Source organism: Thalia democratica, chromosome 8, assembly GCF_965202585.1.
Source record: "Thalia democratica chromosome 8, ktThaDemo2.hap1.1, whole genome shotgun sequence".
In the NCBI taxonomy this organism is placed as follows: domain Eukaryota; kingdom Metazoa; phylum Chordata; class Thaliacea; order Salpida; family Salpidae; genus Thalia; species Thalia democratica.
The window spans coordinates 10,668,386-10,685,449 of NC_139172.1; positions in this window are offsets into that span (position 1 = coordinate 10,668,386).

Below are 17,064 nucleotides of genomic sequence, written 5' to 3' on the forward strand. Positions count from 1 at the left end.
GTTTTATAAAGGATATTGTATTAATTTAATTTATATATTGTAGAAAATTTTGCAACTTTTTTCTGACTTTTAAAGGGTTTTTAATTAATTTTTTACTATTTGAAGACTTATGAAAATAAGGAATTTTGTTAATTCAAACTGACAAAACCTGACATTTTTTAAATTTTTGTCAAATTTTCTGACTTTTCCTGACTTTTTTTTCAAAACCCCCAATTTTTTCCTGACTTTTGTCTTTTTTTTTGGTTTTTCCTGACTTTTCCTGTCCTTCTGGCAAACCTGTATTTCTAAAAATTAGTTTTACTAAAAAATGCTGAAAAAAAACAATTTATAGCTTAGTTAAAACTCTATAATTTAAGACTAAGATGAAATATTAAGATTTAGCTACTATTTAGTTTAGTAAAGTTATCTTTTAGACAGGGTGGCCACTGGTTTTTGATAAATTAACTTGTAGCATTCAAAATTTTTTCCAGATTTTTCAGAACTTCTTCCATGTTTTTGAAAGTCCATCTTTTTTGATAATTTTTAGTAGCAAAATTCGACCATAAAAAACCAAAAGAAAATAAATTAATCTTAATTTTAAAAAGGTGCTTTTTGATAGACTTGAACTATTTAAAATATTTATGATTACTATTATTATTTAACCTTTGTTTTATTTTATTGCAACCCATACTTAGGGTTGCTAACTGTTTTTAGAAGTTTCTTTGAGGTTTTCTGAATTTCTTGCAAGTTTTGAAAGTTCATGTTTTTTAGCTTAAAATTAAGTCTAAAAAATGTGTTTAGTAGCACAACAACTTTGAAAACATACTGTAAAGCTACTTTATATGTGTATTATAATAAAAAAAATTGATGATGACAAAAAATAATTATATATGATGCATTATTGTGTCAATCAAAATTGATTAAAATTCAAGATTTTTTGGTGATTTTTGTCTAAAATTCCAGTTTTTTTTTTTCAATTTATCAAATGCCAAGTTTTCTAGCTTAAATTGACAAATTAAAGTCTTTAATTTTTAATCTGCTTCTTGGTTAGATTACTCTGTCAAATTTGTGTTTAACTCTATAGTTAAATTCCAGGTTTTTCCAAAATTCCAAATTTTGTGGCAATTTTTGAAACACTGACTAAAGATACATTTCATATTTATCTATCACTTAGGTAGGTTTTGTTTAGCTCATTATAATTGTTTTATTTTGTATCTGTTGATCCTTGGTCTTAACAAAAAAAGCTAAAAAAATATAGAAGTGCTTTATTTTAACCTAAACTTGGTTGTATCCAATCAAGGCACACATTATTTGACATTATTTGCAGGAACTTTTTTTCTATTTTATATGATATTCAAAATATATTTACTACCAGGTCTAAATTTCTACAATGTGCTTTAAAAAAGTAAAAATTCATGCATATAACCCTAATTTTGAAACCTAATAGTTGAAATAATCAAAGTATTAGATTGTACTAGTATAAAACTTTATAAAAATAAATTATTCAAATGAAGATCTTGTTTAAATTATTTAAACAAAAAAAAACATTGATTTAGTATAAAAATTAAAAAACTTGAAGTTATAATCAAAGTAAATAGAAAGCCAAAAAACAGCATAAGTTTGTTTCTTTTTTTCAAACTAGCTTGACTCAGGTTGCAATAATAAAAAGCTTTTCTATGAACTAGTAAATAAATTACATAAGGACCAATATAACCAAAAAAGTATGGTAATAATAAGCTAGAGTTTGTTGCAAATATGACAATGTAGGTTTATCTGGTTATCTTCTTGTTTAGAAACATATTTTACTTATTAAACTTTTATTTTTAGAGAAACTTTTTTTAATATTATTTTAAATTATTTATATTAGCAGGGCTAAAATAAATTTATTAAAAATAACTGAAAAATAAATGTTATCATTAATAAAAAACAAGAAAAATAAGTAAATAAAGATAAATAATTAAAATAAAGCTAATGACCGAGGGTAATGGTTGGGGGTTACAGTGAAAGTAAAAATAAAAGTAAGAAAATAACTAATAAATACTATTTAAAAAAAATTAAATTAAAAATGGTTGTCTTGCTAAATAGGTTTCTGCAAATACGGACCTGTTTTTTATGGCTCACTGATCATGAAAAGCATTTAATACTAACTTTCAAAATTCAAGAAAAACTAATCAAAGACAATATGTAAGCTAACAAGTAAATTAAGCAACAAAAAAAAAGAAAGTCAATAATAAAAGATCGTTAATTTCAAATTTACTAAGGTATATGAGCCAATAAATAATATAAGGAACTAATTTAAAATTTAAATATTTGTAAGTTTTGTGCAAAATTATAAATAAAAAAATATTTTTTTTTTATTATAATTACAATTTATTGCTAGTTTTTTATTATACTTAATGTACTAGAAAAAACTAATTATATTCTTTAGCGTTGTTTTAATACTAGGTGAAAATACGTTGAATCATGAAAAGAAATATTTATTTTATTCTTTTACTTAATATTTATTAATGTAATTAATCACTTTAATTTGGTCATTAAAAACTAAAACTGCGTATGACTAATTTACTAATTACTAACTTATAATATCAATATTTGGTAGATAAAAAATAGTTTTTTTTTTATTGAATAACTGAAAGTAATGCTGATTAGTTTAATATAAAATATATCATTTTTAATTGTTTAGCAAATTTTTGTAAATAAAATTTGATTTTTAAATAATCGTGCAAAATAAAACTTATATTAAAACGAAATAAATTTTTAATAAAATTAGAACTACTTGGCTAAATCTTATAAGATTATACACTTTATTATGAAAAATTAAATAATTAAACTTTTATACATAAAAATGTTTCATTTAATAAGTATTTCAAGTATCTAAAAAGGCTAAATACAGATCATCTGAGTAGACTTTTCTAGTTTTTGTTAAAATTTTATTTTACTAGACATAATATTGATATTATTAGAATCCGTTGTTAAACTACGACTTTGAAAAATTACTCAACACATGCTAAAAAAAATAAAAACTAACTATCATTAAAAAAAACGAATTTACATTCTCAACCAATTTCCATCAAATCATATATTTTTTTAATTGTTTCTTTTTCATTAATAGGACTATCGAAATATCTTTACAACTCATTAAAGTTTTTGAAAACAGTAATTTCATTCAACCCACACTGCCTACGGTAAAATACTATACATGAGTTAATTTCGATAAATGCAATCTAATAATGAACCTTAACATTATATTTTACTTTATTAAATCAACCAAATTGCATTTAACAAAACTTGATTAGTAACTGTATTTTGAAACCTTTATATTAATTTTTTTAACATAAAATTAGATTTTTCACCAAAAAAAGTAATAATATTTACGGTATTTTTAAAGAATAAATTATATGTTTAAGCTGAGTGGAAAGAAAAACTCTTTAAGTTTATGATTAATAAGTAAATGTAAAAATAAATGATTAAAACTAAGAATGATGTAATTTATTTGTACTCAAAACATATAAAAAAGACATAAAGTTTGTAAAGGCAGATTTTAGCTTTTTTGTAAGTTTAAGACAAAATATTAGCTATATATTTCTTCATAACACCTTGAGTCAAAGAAATTAATACTTACATAAAGTTCGTGAAAATTACTGCTAGTTATGTTGTTTGGTTTTTGTATTATTTTTATAGTGTATCAATTGTTTTTTGTTTACTAAACAGTTTCAATAATGTACATATATTGTAGTGTTGTAAAAAACAATATACTTTTTTGTAAGTAATAAATTATTGAATCAAAATTGTGTATAGAAAGGAACTGCAATAACTAATTTTGTTAATAAAAGTAAAATATGTGAAAATTATAAACCCGAAATCGGCGAATCTAATGCAAACTCGATAGACGAACGGTTTAAGTCATCTGGCTCTTATATATGTACATGATCCTAAAACCCAAGTTAGGAACCACTCGGGTATACACTTTTATTTGAAATTATAATTGAATATTATTTTATTTTTAACAAATGAGTTATTTATAATCAAAGATTGGAAATTAAAAACCATCAATTGTTAATTAATTTGTTTTTGTTAGATTAAAAGTAAACTTATTTTATTGTTGGACATCGACGTGAAAATTTTATTATTTTCGCTTCGATAGTCCAAAAGTCGAGTTTATAAGTAATTTCATATTTAAATCCTTTTTTTTTACTACTAATTTTTAAAATGATTAAAACACTTTGGTTTTTAAATACATTGTAATCGATATCTAATCATATATAAATTTGAAATCACCAGCAGTGTCTAGAGAAGTGTGACGAGTTGCAGGCGGGCAACCTGTTTCAGCTGCAAGAGAAAAGAAGCAGTTTAATGAGTGACGTCAGTAGTTGTTTAGCAAACCAGTATGTGTGATTTTTCTTTCCTGTCTACTCATGACCCTGAGGCTTATCATTGGAGCCTGGCCAAGAATGCCAAAAAAGGGTAAAAAGAAAGGAAATTGTAATCGATATCTGCCCTGCGTTGTGATAATAGTTAATAAGTTTACAAAATAACTAGTTGTAAACACTGACAAGTTTAAATTTATTAAAGCACTATGACGTTTGCTTAACGACGAATTTTTAATACAAAATGCTATTCTTGTTGTAGCAACGGGCAGTTTATTGTTGAACTCTGGCTGATGACATATCATTGAATTGGAACTCTGAGTGGATTGCAGTTGAGTGTTTAAACTTTTGTAAATTTGTTGCTTTAAAAGAAGCACCAAATTATAGATTAAACTTTGTTGCTTATTAAAGAAATTATTGAATTATTCTTTAGCTTTATCAACTTTTTGTATAATTTTACTTGAGTTAATACGTATTTTTTAAATCACATTTGTTATAAAATATTGTTAATTAAACTGTGCTGTGTAATTTATAACCGGTTGTTTTTAATTTAAGCTACTATTTAAGTGATTACTATACCATTAGAATGATTAAGACTAAGAAGGGCTTAAGACAAAAAAATAAGTTAACGGGTCTTGCAGATACTGAGCCATCAGTATCTGCTGACTTCAACATTGTTTCGAAAAATAATAACAACCGCTAGTTGACGCATTTTTGCCATGTAGAATTAACTACCGATCACACCGGGTTTCATGCTTTAATCAGCATGTTACATCATGCAACAATGTCTTGACCAGGCGATTGTTTTGTAAAAAAGACGTATATAAACAGCAGAGAAAACGAGAAAGCAGATCATTTGGATTTCGACGTTAACAAGAAGCACCACTACGCCAGTTTCAAGTCCGAAGCGTAAGCCGCCTTCTTGGAAAATCTAGATGATTTCTGGTGAAACATTCTTATTCAAGTATTTGTTTGTTTGTCTGAAACATTTACTTTGTACTTAACTTCATAAATTCGTAGTTTTTATATCTTGTTCTATATACATTTTGTATACCTACTTTAGCAACGTCGACGGGGTGTACAACTTGATTTAAGTTGTTAACGTGCCATACTCATAAGCCTACGCATATTGCAGCAGACAAGCAGCAACAACTTCCGGTTTGGATCATTTTGAACATTGAACTCGACCCACAAGTCCACGCATTCGGTGGCATAAACTTATTACTCTTATCTTTCGTTTTCTTTATTTAAATATTGCATCTTTTTATCTCGCGCGCTCTACATCCAGTGTCAACGAGGAAGTATAAGTCCCTACTTTCTGAACTAGTAAACTGTACGAGCAACCATTTGTTACAGCTGAACTAGAATTGTGAACTGCAAGAATCCTTCTCATATAATACTTTTATTATCGTTCTTTGATTGTATTTTATAATAAAGCATATAGATACTTGTTAGTCTATATTTAAACTTAAACTATAAGTAGAATGAGAAGGGTATTAGCTCTTACACACTCTTGCACTCGGTCGCAGACCGAGGTAGCAACTAAAGATAAAGATGGCCCTGAAGCTACTGCTAATCTGGCTCCTGTCGAAACTGCCGAACCTGTTACAGAGGCGGTTTCCCACAAAGCTAGAGACCGTAGTAGTTCGGAGTACATCATTATATTTATCAAAATAAATGTTTTATCTTTATATTATAAGGTCATATTATTTTATCGGTGAATACTAATTTAAATATGTTTATAGGTCATCTTAAAGAAACATAAAACAATTTAAAACTTTTAGTGCATATAATACTTGTATTTCTTTAATAGATTTATATTTGAGGTTCTAAACTGAACAAAAATAGTTCTCAACTTATTTAAAAACAACGAGACAAATATACAAGATTAATTATTTAAGATTTTTAATTGCAAAACTAATTTTCACCCTTTAAGGGATCTTCAGTTATAATTGAAAAATAAAAATTAAGCAGAACATGGAAGATACTATAAAGCAAAACAAAACAAGTAATTTATAAAATGTAAATTATGTTATTAAGAGAATTGATCAAGAACTTGAATAAATGCTAATGATGTTTTTTGAAGTTAAAAGTTTCACATTCAGTATAACTAAGTTTCAATTTAAAAACTCAAAAGTTTCTCTGTACACTATTATTAAGTAGCTTGTTTTATTGCTTAATTTTTGAGCCACGAATCTTTTTTTTTTTATACAACAGTTTCACATTCAGTTTTTGTCCTGGACATGACTTTAAACTGTATCCTGGTGTATGACTCGATAACCGAAAGGTTTTTTTGTACACCAGGTCCTTAAATCAAATATTTGAGCGCTTTTTTTTTCGTTCAATAAACTTTGTTTTAGAGCCTAAAACCCATAGTATTTATTCAAATACTTGATTAATTTTCTAACTTTCATAATTTAAAGTTTTTAAATTAATTGTTTTGTTTTGCTTTATAGTATCTTTCATGTATTGTTTAACTTTTTTTTTCAGATTTAAATTTTTATTGCAGGTCCCTTAAGGCTAATAAAACATTTTACTCTTAAAATGCCTTTCCAGATTAATTTAGGTTAAAAAACTAGACTTATTAATAAGACCAGGGAAACAAACCAAAAGAATTGAAGTAAATCTCTGGTTAACAAGTTCAGTGTTCATATTGGTAAATGTTTTTAAATTTTATTGTTAACGTTAGTTATAACAATAATATTTTTTTTTGTTTATTTATGTTCTGAAATTTTTAATCCCAAGTGAGTAGTCCAATATTAATTTACATGATTACATATTTTATGTGATGCAACTAATCTATTTAAGAAACTTATTTAGTTATAAGAAATTAATATCAAAAATAGAAAATTTTACTGTATAGTTATGCTTTGAAAATAAGTCAAATTTTATTTCAATTACATTAAAAACATTAAATGATTTAAAAAAAGCACAAAAAATATCGCTAGCTTTCTTAGCAATTAATATTGTAATAAAAATACTAAGTTAAAGGCGCGTGTTTGACTGGCTTTCTTGAGTCTGTGCAACTCATTGTTAAAAAAGAGAAAAAAGTAAAAAAAAATTAAAGTTTTTACTAAAAACGTTCATTAAACAGAAACCTGAAAAATTTTATTTATTTGCTTGTAGTCTTTTAAGTTTTAAACATTGTTGTTGTTGTTGAATTCATAAAATTAAACGATAAATTCATATTCTGCTGGTGCGATACTATCAATTAACTTTGTTTATTTTTTATTAAAAGTTATTTGTGAAGTCATATTAAGTTAAGAACTTTTTGAGAGCCTAGTTTCATTAGATAACTTATTATAAAATAATTAAATTTTGTCATACAAATACGCCTAACATAAAAAAATAAATGAAGCATGTGAGATGTTTTTGAAATAGAAACTAATATTTTACTTTTATGTTTTTACTAAAGTTTAATTTCACTTAGTTACTTGAGAGGATATGTGAAAAGGACTTTTTTTTTATTTAAATCAATTAAGAATTGCACGTTGAATTTTATTCAAGCAGAAGCCGCATGTGTTATACTATAACATTCTTTTAATATTGTTTAATTTTATTATAAATTTTTTATAGTTATGATTCTTAGAGTTCCGTAAAAACTGGCTATCTCAATTTAATTATTCATGCACGACATTAGTATAGTCGTGCATTAGTAGTATTAACACTTTCTCTAAAATGTCATTAAAATAAAAGGTACCTTTAAAATTAAAAAAAAAAACTTTTAAAGATACTTAAGTTTTAGGGAACGGTTCAGAAAAACACCGCGTCAGTTTAACACAGAGTGACACTTTAGCACAAATTGTCACTTTAGCACGGAGTTTATTTTTCAATTTTTTTTGGTTGAGTAACATTTGTACTACTTAGTATAAAAATCTAAAAACGAACTATATGCAACATGTAAACTAAAACTTGATGAGCTCTAAATTTGTTACAAGTTTAATCTTCAATTAAAACTGAAATATAAGTAAATCTGCATAGTTTATTAACATGCAATTTTTAACGAAATATTTTTTTTTTTTACTTTCACATTTTCGATATAAAACTATTTTTATAAACCTAACAATATATAAAAGCTCTATGTTATATCTGAAAAGTTTTACTTTTTAAAAAAGCTTTCAGTAATTTTGTTAAGGTTAAACTTTAAGCGTAAATTTTAAATACAAGTAGAGATGTATAAAGGATACTAAATTTTGAAAAACAATTTACCTTAACAGTTATTGATTAAACATCATTTAAATGAACATTTAAAAAAATCAAAAGTTACTCCGTGCTAAGATGTCACTCTGTGCTAAATTGAAGCCGAGCTTTTCTGACACCTACCCATGTAAACAGTTGCTAAAAAAGTTATTGTTCATCTTATAGTTCGAACTTTTGTAAATAAAAGTATAATGTTAAGCTTATCATAAAAAGATATAATTAAAGTTTGTTATTTTCTAAAGTATTGTAAATTTTCTTTTTTTTACTTTTACGTCATAAAAAGTACATAATTCAAGTTTAGTCGTATAAGTAGCTTGAAGTTTAACATTTCAACTGAGATTTCTTGTTATACTATCAAAATCCACCCATTTTTTTACATATTTTCTTTATTAATTTTATGTATTTTTTCATTTTTCATTTATTTTTTATTTATTTTTCACTATCACTGTTACCCCTAACCCTCGATCGGTAAGTGGTTCTCGAATTTGACTGGGTTGATTTTGAACGCGGGTAGACGTGTCCCGCTTACTGCACCTATTATGAAAATTAAACATAGCGTCTGAATATTTTTTAAACATGTTTTATGCGTAGGCTTTAAAGTGTCGGCTGAATTTGTAAGACTGGTTGACATATATAATTAAAATACACAAAATTAACTTTTGTTTAATATATCCCAGTTAAGTATATCTCATATACGAAACGGTCGTATAAACCTATTGTTTCTATATAATTTAATAAATAAATAAATTTATATTTTTGTATAAACGAACAATACTGTATAATTTGTTGTTATTATTATTATTATATATCCCAGTGAACTTGTTTCGCTAGGATCTTTTGTAAACAAACGCTTAAATTTGTATTTTGAATAGTTATATATATATATACTTTTTTATTTGATTATACATAAAACAATAGGTTTATACGACCGTTTCGTATATGAATTGTATTACCTCATCTGTAAAGCTAAAGTTTATTAACGATGATTAAGAGAGATTTAGAATTTGATAATTCTATAAGTATTATGACGGGTTTTTGTAGGGTAGGACTTTTTATGGGTATTTTTCGAGCAATATTGGGTACTTTTCATGAGTATAATTGCAGTAATTTTGCAAAAAAAAAGGCTCCAATATTTTGATGACGTCATAGCATATTTTAAACTACATTTAAACTAATATTTAAAACTACCCATAAAAAGTCCTACCGGCTTTTTTACAGCAAGTTAAGTTTGAAAAAATACGCTGATCTTGTTAGTTTAAGTTAAGTTTTTATTTATTTTGAAAAATTTCGGAAGGTTATAATAGATTACTAACTAACTTAATACTAATTCGAAGTAAATTAAGCCGCGAACATGAATAGTTTAAAAATATTTTTTAATACAGCTAAAATTAATTTTTTAATAAAACCTTTCCAAACTTTTCAAAATGTATAAGTTCTTAAGCTAACAAGATCAGCGTATTTTTTCAAACTTAACTTACTGTACGAAAACCTTCATTATTATTACGTCATTATACTTATAAAACTTATAAATTCTAATTTTCTGATAGTTATTGTTAATCAACTTTAGCTTTACTGATGAGTGTATGAGGTAATATATCTCATATACGAAACGGTCGTACAAACCTATTGTTTTTTATATAATCAAATAAATATCTGGCTCCAATTCAAATTTTCGAGCGCTATCGACCAGAAATTAAAAAAACAACTATTAAAATATATATTTGAATAGTTTGGTTTTGGTACTGGTTTTAATTAAAAAGTTTAAACATAACTGACTCATTTTCAAAAAAAAAAGTTTATTTATTAATTTCGTTTAGCTCTCTTCAGAATAACATTGCTAAAAACTATGAATATTGTAGAGTAATTTTAGTTATATATAATGAATTTGAAAAGTCTAACAAAAAATAGTTACGTCATAAAGAATAAAAGTCTGTTTAGAAAAAGTTTGAAAAATAGAATAGAGCTATACTGAACTAACTTAAAGTAATTTATAAGACAAAATTGCTAAAACAAAAACATTTAAAATAGTAGAAATTTTTACCTTAAACTAAATTAAATAAAAAGCACATTAAAAATACGACAATAACAACAGCAAAAAATAATACTACTAAAGACCCTATTTGTAAAGTTTTAAATTGTAAAAATCTCTTTGTTTGCAAATTTTTGGCTCGCGAGATCTAATAAATAGAGATTCTAGAACTGAAAGATGGTAGGTGTTTCTAGCTCGGGATAGGATTTCGAACCTATTATCCAGGTAGTTCTCGGCACAAACAGGGTTGTTGAGGAGGTGCTGATGAATAGATGACTGTTCACCTTTAGGCTTCACGTCGTCATTAAAAATAAACCTTTTAAGCTTTTTCGTGACATGCTGCTCTCGCCTGACGTGGAAACGTTGAGATGTACGACCTACGTAGTCATTTCCGCAATGACATTTAAATATGTAAACTACATTACTCAAATCATGGGTAGGTGTGGCATCTTTTACGATTCCGTTAAGTGGGCGGTTGGTGTTGTACACAACACGTAGCGAAACGCTGTTAAAGGTGGATTTTATAGCCAATGAAGCTTGCTTAGCCAGTCCTATTGAGTTTTCACCCATATAAGGAAGGCGGAGGTACACTGGGCAAGGATGTGGGCCGAAAAAGGGTAAGCGATTCATTTTGGACTGAGTTGCCTTAATTGTCTTCTTGATGACTGTTTCGGGGTAACCTAGTGAGAGAAAAATTTTGTAGATGTTGTCAAATTCTAGATTCAAACAGTCAGCAGTGCAAATTTTAATAGCTCTGTTAGTAATGCATTGTATGATCTTCAATTTTTGTTTAGTGGGACAAAACGAATTCCAGGAAATGTAGTGTGGACTAAAATTTTCTTTTCTGTAGACAGAAGTAGAAAAGGTGTTGTTACTGTTTCTAGTAATGTTAATGTCTAAAAAGTGAATTTTACCGGAAACTTCTTCTTCAACGGTAAAAGCTATGCATTTGTGCATCTTATTTAGCAAAGTAAAAAATTTATTGACATTATTTTTTGAAGTAAAAATAGCAAAAACATCAAAGCTATGCACAAATGAATCTCAACGTTTCCACGTCAGGCGAGAGCAGCATGTCACGAAAAAGCTTAAAAGGTTTATTTTTAATGACGACGTGAAGCCTAAAGGTGAACAGTCATCTATTCATCAGCACCTCCTCAACAACCCTGTTTGTGCCGAGAACTACCTGGATAATAGGTTCGAAATCCTATCCCGAGCTAGAAACACCTACCATCTTTCAGTTCTAGAATCTCTATTTATTAGATCTCGCGAGCCAAAAATTTGCAAACAAAGAGATTTTTACAATTTAAAACTTTACAAATAGGGTCTTTAGTAGTATTATTTTTTGCTGTTGTTATTGTCGTATTTTTAATGTGCTTTTTATTTAATTTAGTTTAAGGTAAAAATTTCTACTATTTTAAATGTTTTTGTTTTAGCAATTTTGTCTTATAAATTACTTTAAGTTAGTTCAGTATAGCTCTATTCTATTTTTCAAACTTTTTCTAAACAGACTTTTATTCTTTATGACGTAACTATTTTTTGTTAGACTTTTCAAATTCATTATATATAACTAAAATTACTCTACAATATTCATAGTTTTTAGCAATGTTATTCTGAAGAGAGCTAAACGAAATTAATAAATAAACTTTTTTTTTGAAAATGAGTCAGTTATGTTTAAACTTTTTAATTAAAATATATATAAATAAAGTTGCACAAAAATAAACTTCTCTTGGAATAACTGTTTCTGCGTTCAACACGTGTCCTCAGCCAATTATTTTATTCAATTAAAAGTATTTATTAAACAATGTAACAAACTAATATAATTCTATAAATAATATAATATAATAATATAATAAGGTAAAGTTATAATCAAAAAGTAAAAAAGAATAAGTTTTTTTTTATAGAAATAGCATTTTTAACTCAACCGTTATTTTTCATTACCAACCTATTTTAACGGCAAAGTTCTGATTGGTCATGAGCGAACTGAAGTACTTGTGGCCGGGCGGAGAGTTGGGCGGCTGCGGTTCCAGCTTTAACTCCTTCAAGCTCCCCTCCTTCCTGCTTCTGCGCATCTTCTTCGGCCTGGGGGGATTCCCAAGATCGCGACACTGCTGGCACATGTAAGCGGTGTGCTTCACCTTAAGGTGGTCGATTTTGACGCATTCGCAGTGCTGCCACATCTGGTGTAGTAAATAAAAATTCAAACTGACAATAATAAATTTAAACTGTGATGTTGTAATAAAAATATATAATAATATATAGGTTAATATATAATAATAAATAAAGTTGCACAAAAATAAATTTCTCTTGGAATAACTGTTTCTGCGTTCAACACGTTCAATCCTCAGCCAATTATTTTATTCAAGTAAAGGCAAACTTCTAAGTACAGTAACAAAATTATAATGATTATATATTACGTAATAATAGAATAATTAATTATTGCATTGAAAGAAAAGTAGTAACACAGTTTTTATATAAATTGTTTTAGGTTATGTAAACAAAAAGTATGCAATTAACTTCTTTTGTTTACAGATCCTGGTTTTTTAATGTTTAAAACATCTATTTTTCTGCGTTACATAAACTACATTCATTTTTTAAACTATATTTGTTTTTTGTTCTTGTTAATATTTTCCAGTAGATTTTAAAGTTAACTTTGTTTTTTTGAGTTTCCAAGTGTACTGTGATAAAGTTATCGCATTTCCATGTTTTTCATGTTTAAAGCTGTACCTGTGTTTTGTGTCCTTAAAGCTGTATCTTTGAATGTTAGTCCAGTAGAGCCAATGTAAAACAATATATATATATATATATATATATATAATTTATTGGAAAAAATAAGATTTTAAAAATACTGGTACACGTGTTTCATAAAACTAGACGCCTTAATCATCTAAATTTAAAATAAAAAGCACTTTGCTAAACATAGATGCAAAATTTATACAAAAAATTAAAAAACAGTATGACGTAATATTGTACATTACAAAAATCCAGTACAAAAATCGATCTACCATCTAACTTTGAAACAACTAAAATTAACAAAAACCACAGTTAAGTGACTATAAAATACTTAAAACTTATTGTATTATAAGAGGAGCTTTTTCATATGTCGACAAGACGGTATAAGTTCACTCCTCTTCTTTAAACAACATTCCTTTTTCAACATATATACAACGGCTGTTGATTCTTTTAAGCACAGCCTAAAAACAAGGTTATTACTATCTGCTATTGGCTGCGCTCTTTTTATCACCCACAAGTTAATTTAAAATCAATGATTTTGCGCTTTAGGCCGCAAACATACTTCGAAAACTCAGTTTCATTTTCGTATACACCACCTTTAAAAGATTTTTTTATGGTTAGCATACCAAAATCTGAATTGAGTGGAGCGTAAGCCGATGTAGAACTTCTTTTCAAGGTCAGAGTTAACTGTTGCCTTGTAAATAATGTTATCTGAACGGCAATTGCCCCCCTTCAAATCATATTTACAGCCACCAGCGCAATTACACTGATTTTTGAATAAATTACTTTTTTTTTAATCCTTTGATTGTGTGACTTAATTAATCTCTCCAAATTACAAATTCCTTCCACCTCATACGCCTAACTAGATGTTTTTTGTATGAGGGCTTCCTTGTATTCTGCTTTACTTGCATTTGGAGTTTTCTTCGTTGAATGCTTGATTTTAAACTTCTTTTTGTTTGACATCCTGTTTGATCAAATGAAAGTTTATTTAAGTTTACTGTGCTCACTATAGCTAGGAGGAGCAATGATAGAAACAAGTTACTTAAATAAATTTTGTTAACTTAAATTAATTTAAGTTTACATACATTTTATATATATAAAATCATGTGATTAAATAAACTTAAACACTTTCCACAGAGCCAACTTGAAGAACTTTTAAATATTAAATAAAAAGTAGATTAAAAAAACACCAGAACATACGTTTCAGAAAGCTAATTGCTTTAATCTTTAGCTAGTACGGTTTGAAAAATATATTATATATATGTATATATATGTAGATTTAAGTTATTTAACTTGATAAATCAAGTCTTTCACACTGAGCCCACCTAAAGGGCTTTATTAATAAAAAGGTTTATTTCAAGATGTAAAACTCAAAGAACTCGAGTTTCGTGCTTATGCACTCATCAGCTTCAAAACAAGTTTAAAATAAAGCACAAAACAAAACACACAAATGAAAGTTAAAATATTTAGCATAAATAGATTACGACGTAATTTTGAAACTATCAAATTCATGCAAAACGGCTTGTGCAAAAATTGATTTACCAATCGACAATAAACTGAAGAAAATTCATAAAACTTCAGTGAGTAACTATATATTAAGACAGATAATTGAAAGAGATAAAGATAAGATAAAGATACAAATTTAAATTTAGATTATTTTAAGATGAAATTAAGACTTGTTAAGCTTTAAAAGCGATTTTTTATATGTCTACAAGACGATACAAACTCGCTTCTTTTATTTAGGCATCTCTTATCTTTCAGTGCATATACAACGGCGTTGTTTCTTTGGGACACAGCCTACATCTTGGGCTACTGCCGTCAGCTATAGGCTGTGCTCTATATATATATATATATATACATATACAACTAAGATACACGAAAATAAACTTTTGCCTAGAACAATTGTTTCACCGTCAAGCGCTTCTTCAGCCAAATGTTTTAATCAATAAAAGCAAACATATAAATACAGTAAAAAATAATACAAAACTAGATACTACGTAATAATAGAATAAGAGGTACATTTTAAACAACATTTAACAACACTATTAGCAAAATTAAAAAAAAAAATTGTAATTAAATATTTTTGTTTTGCTTTGTTGCTAGTAAATTGAAAACAGTTTGCCGCCCCCTCTTCTATTACAAATTTAGTCGAACTGAAATCATAAATTATTTATCTATGTTTATTACAAGAAAAAGTTGTATTTCAAAAGTAGTTAATCATTAATTTTTAAATTATCCGGATCTGGCTAGATCCTTATTAGATAATATCCCAAACAGTTTGGCCGGTTACTAATTCGTGGATCACTATTTTAACTTATTTTATGTTTTTCTTTAAAACTGTTAAAAAATTTAAACGACAATTTACTAGTTTTATTCTTTAAATATGTTTTTTTTTTCTACAATTATATACTGTAAACAATTGAATGTGAAGACTACATTTCTAAGTTAATTAAAAGTTAGTAAATGAACATGTTTGACTTATTTATCAACTTTAACATTTTTTAGATGGTTTTTAACATGTATAGAACTAATAGCACAAATAATCATTTTTAACTATATCTTTTACAAAAGTTACAGCATAATAAAAATATTTATTTTACAGTATATAGAGTTGTCTTCCTATTATAAAAAAAGTTTGTTAATAGCTTATTCTAAGTACAATTATTTTGCAACAATAATAGTTCAATAATATTTGTATTATATTAACGTAAATACCTGCAATAATTTGTATACACTGTCTGCAATAATAGATTCATTTTTTCTTCAATTGACTTTTTAAATTATGTTAGCTAAAATATTTAAATCAGATTGTAATGTTAGTTTTTATTTAAAACTGCTCTTTGTTACTTTAAAAAGATTAATTTATGTTACGATATATTTTTAAACCACTTGTATTAAGTTTTGTTTATAATTTCTTTAAGCTTTTAGTTTATTTTTTCAAAACTTGTTTATTAACTAGCTTTTAGTTTATTATTGACTTTTTTAATTAGTAAATTTTTTTCGGTGCATAAGTATTTTTAAAGGTTTAAGAAAATCTTTTTAGAAATAAAAGGTTTCAAGATATCATTTTTAATTTGTATTATAAAGTCATATAGCTTCAAAAAACAAAATCATATGTTTTTTGTGTATTGAATTAAAAATTTAAGTTAGATCAAGGAAATATTAGCTTTTAATACTTTTATATACTTACATTAAAGAGTGTTTATGTATACATTTAGTGAAAAGATTATAGAAACCATATATATTCTAAACTGAATTATTTTTGGTGTTGCTGTAAAAATTTAACTTAAGTTTTTAATCTTAGTTTGATTTCTTATTAAAAAAAAATATTATTAGTAGTATTTTATTGCTTATATAAACCTGAGAATATTTTTCATTTCCAGAACAAGCAAGTATTTAATAAAACAGAAGTTTAAAAGAAATTTTATTAACTAATAGTTCCAGTTTTAAAAAATAAAAAACTTTGAAAAACTATACTTTAGATATAAAATTTTAGAAACAGAAAAAACAAGCTTTTATATAAAAATAAAATATATTCTTTTAACTAAGATTTATACAGGTATGTCTTGTACCAAAAAACTAATTATAAACAAAACTTAAAGAAAATTAAGTTTGTTAATTTGGCTGAAAAGCTAACTTCATACTTGAATAGTTAATAGTTTTTATTTTTATTAAGACTAATTAGCCTTTAAAACTGCAATAGTTTTTAAATGATTCCTTAGAAAACCTTTATTATGCTTTAACTTATGTACATAATTT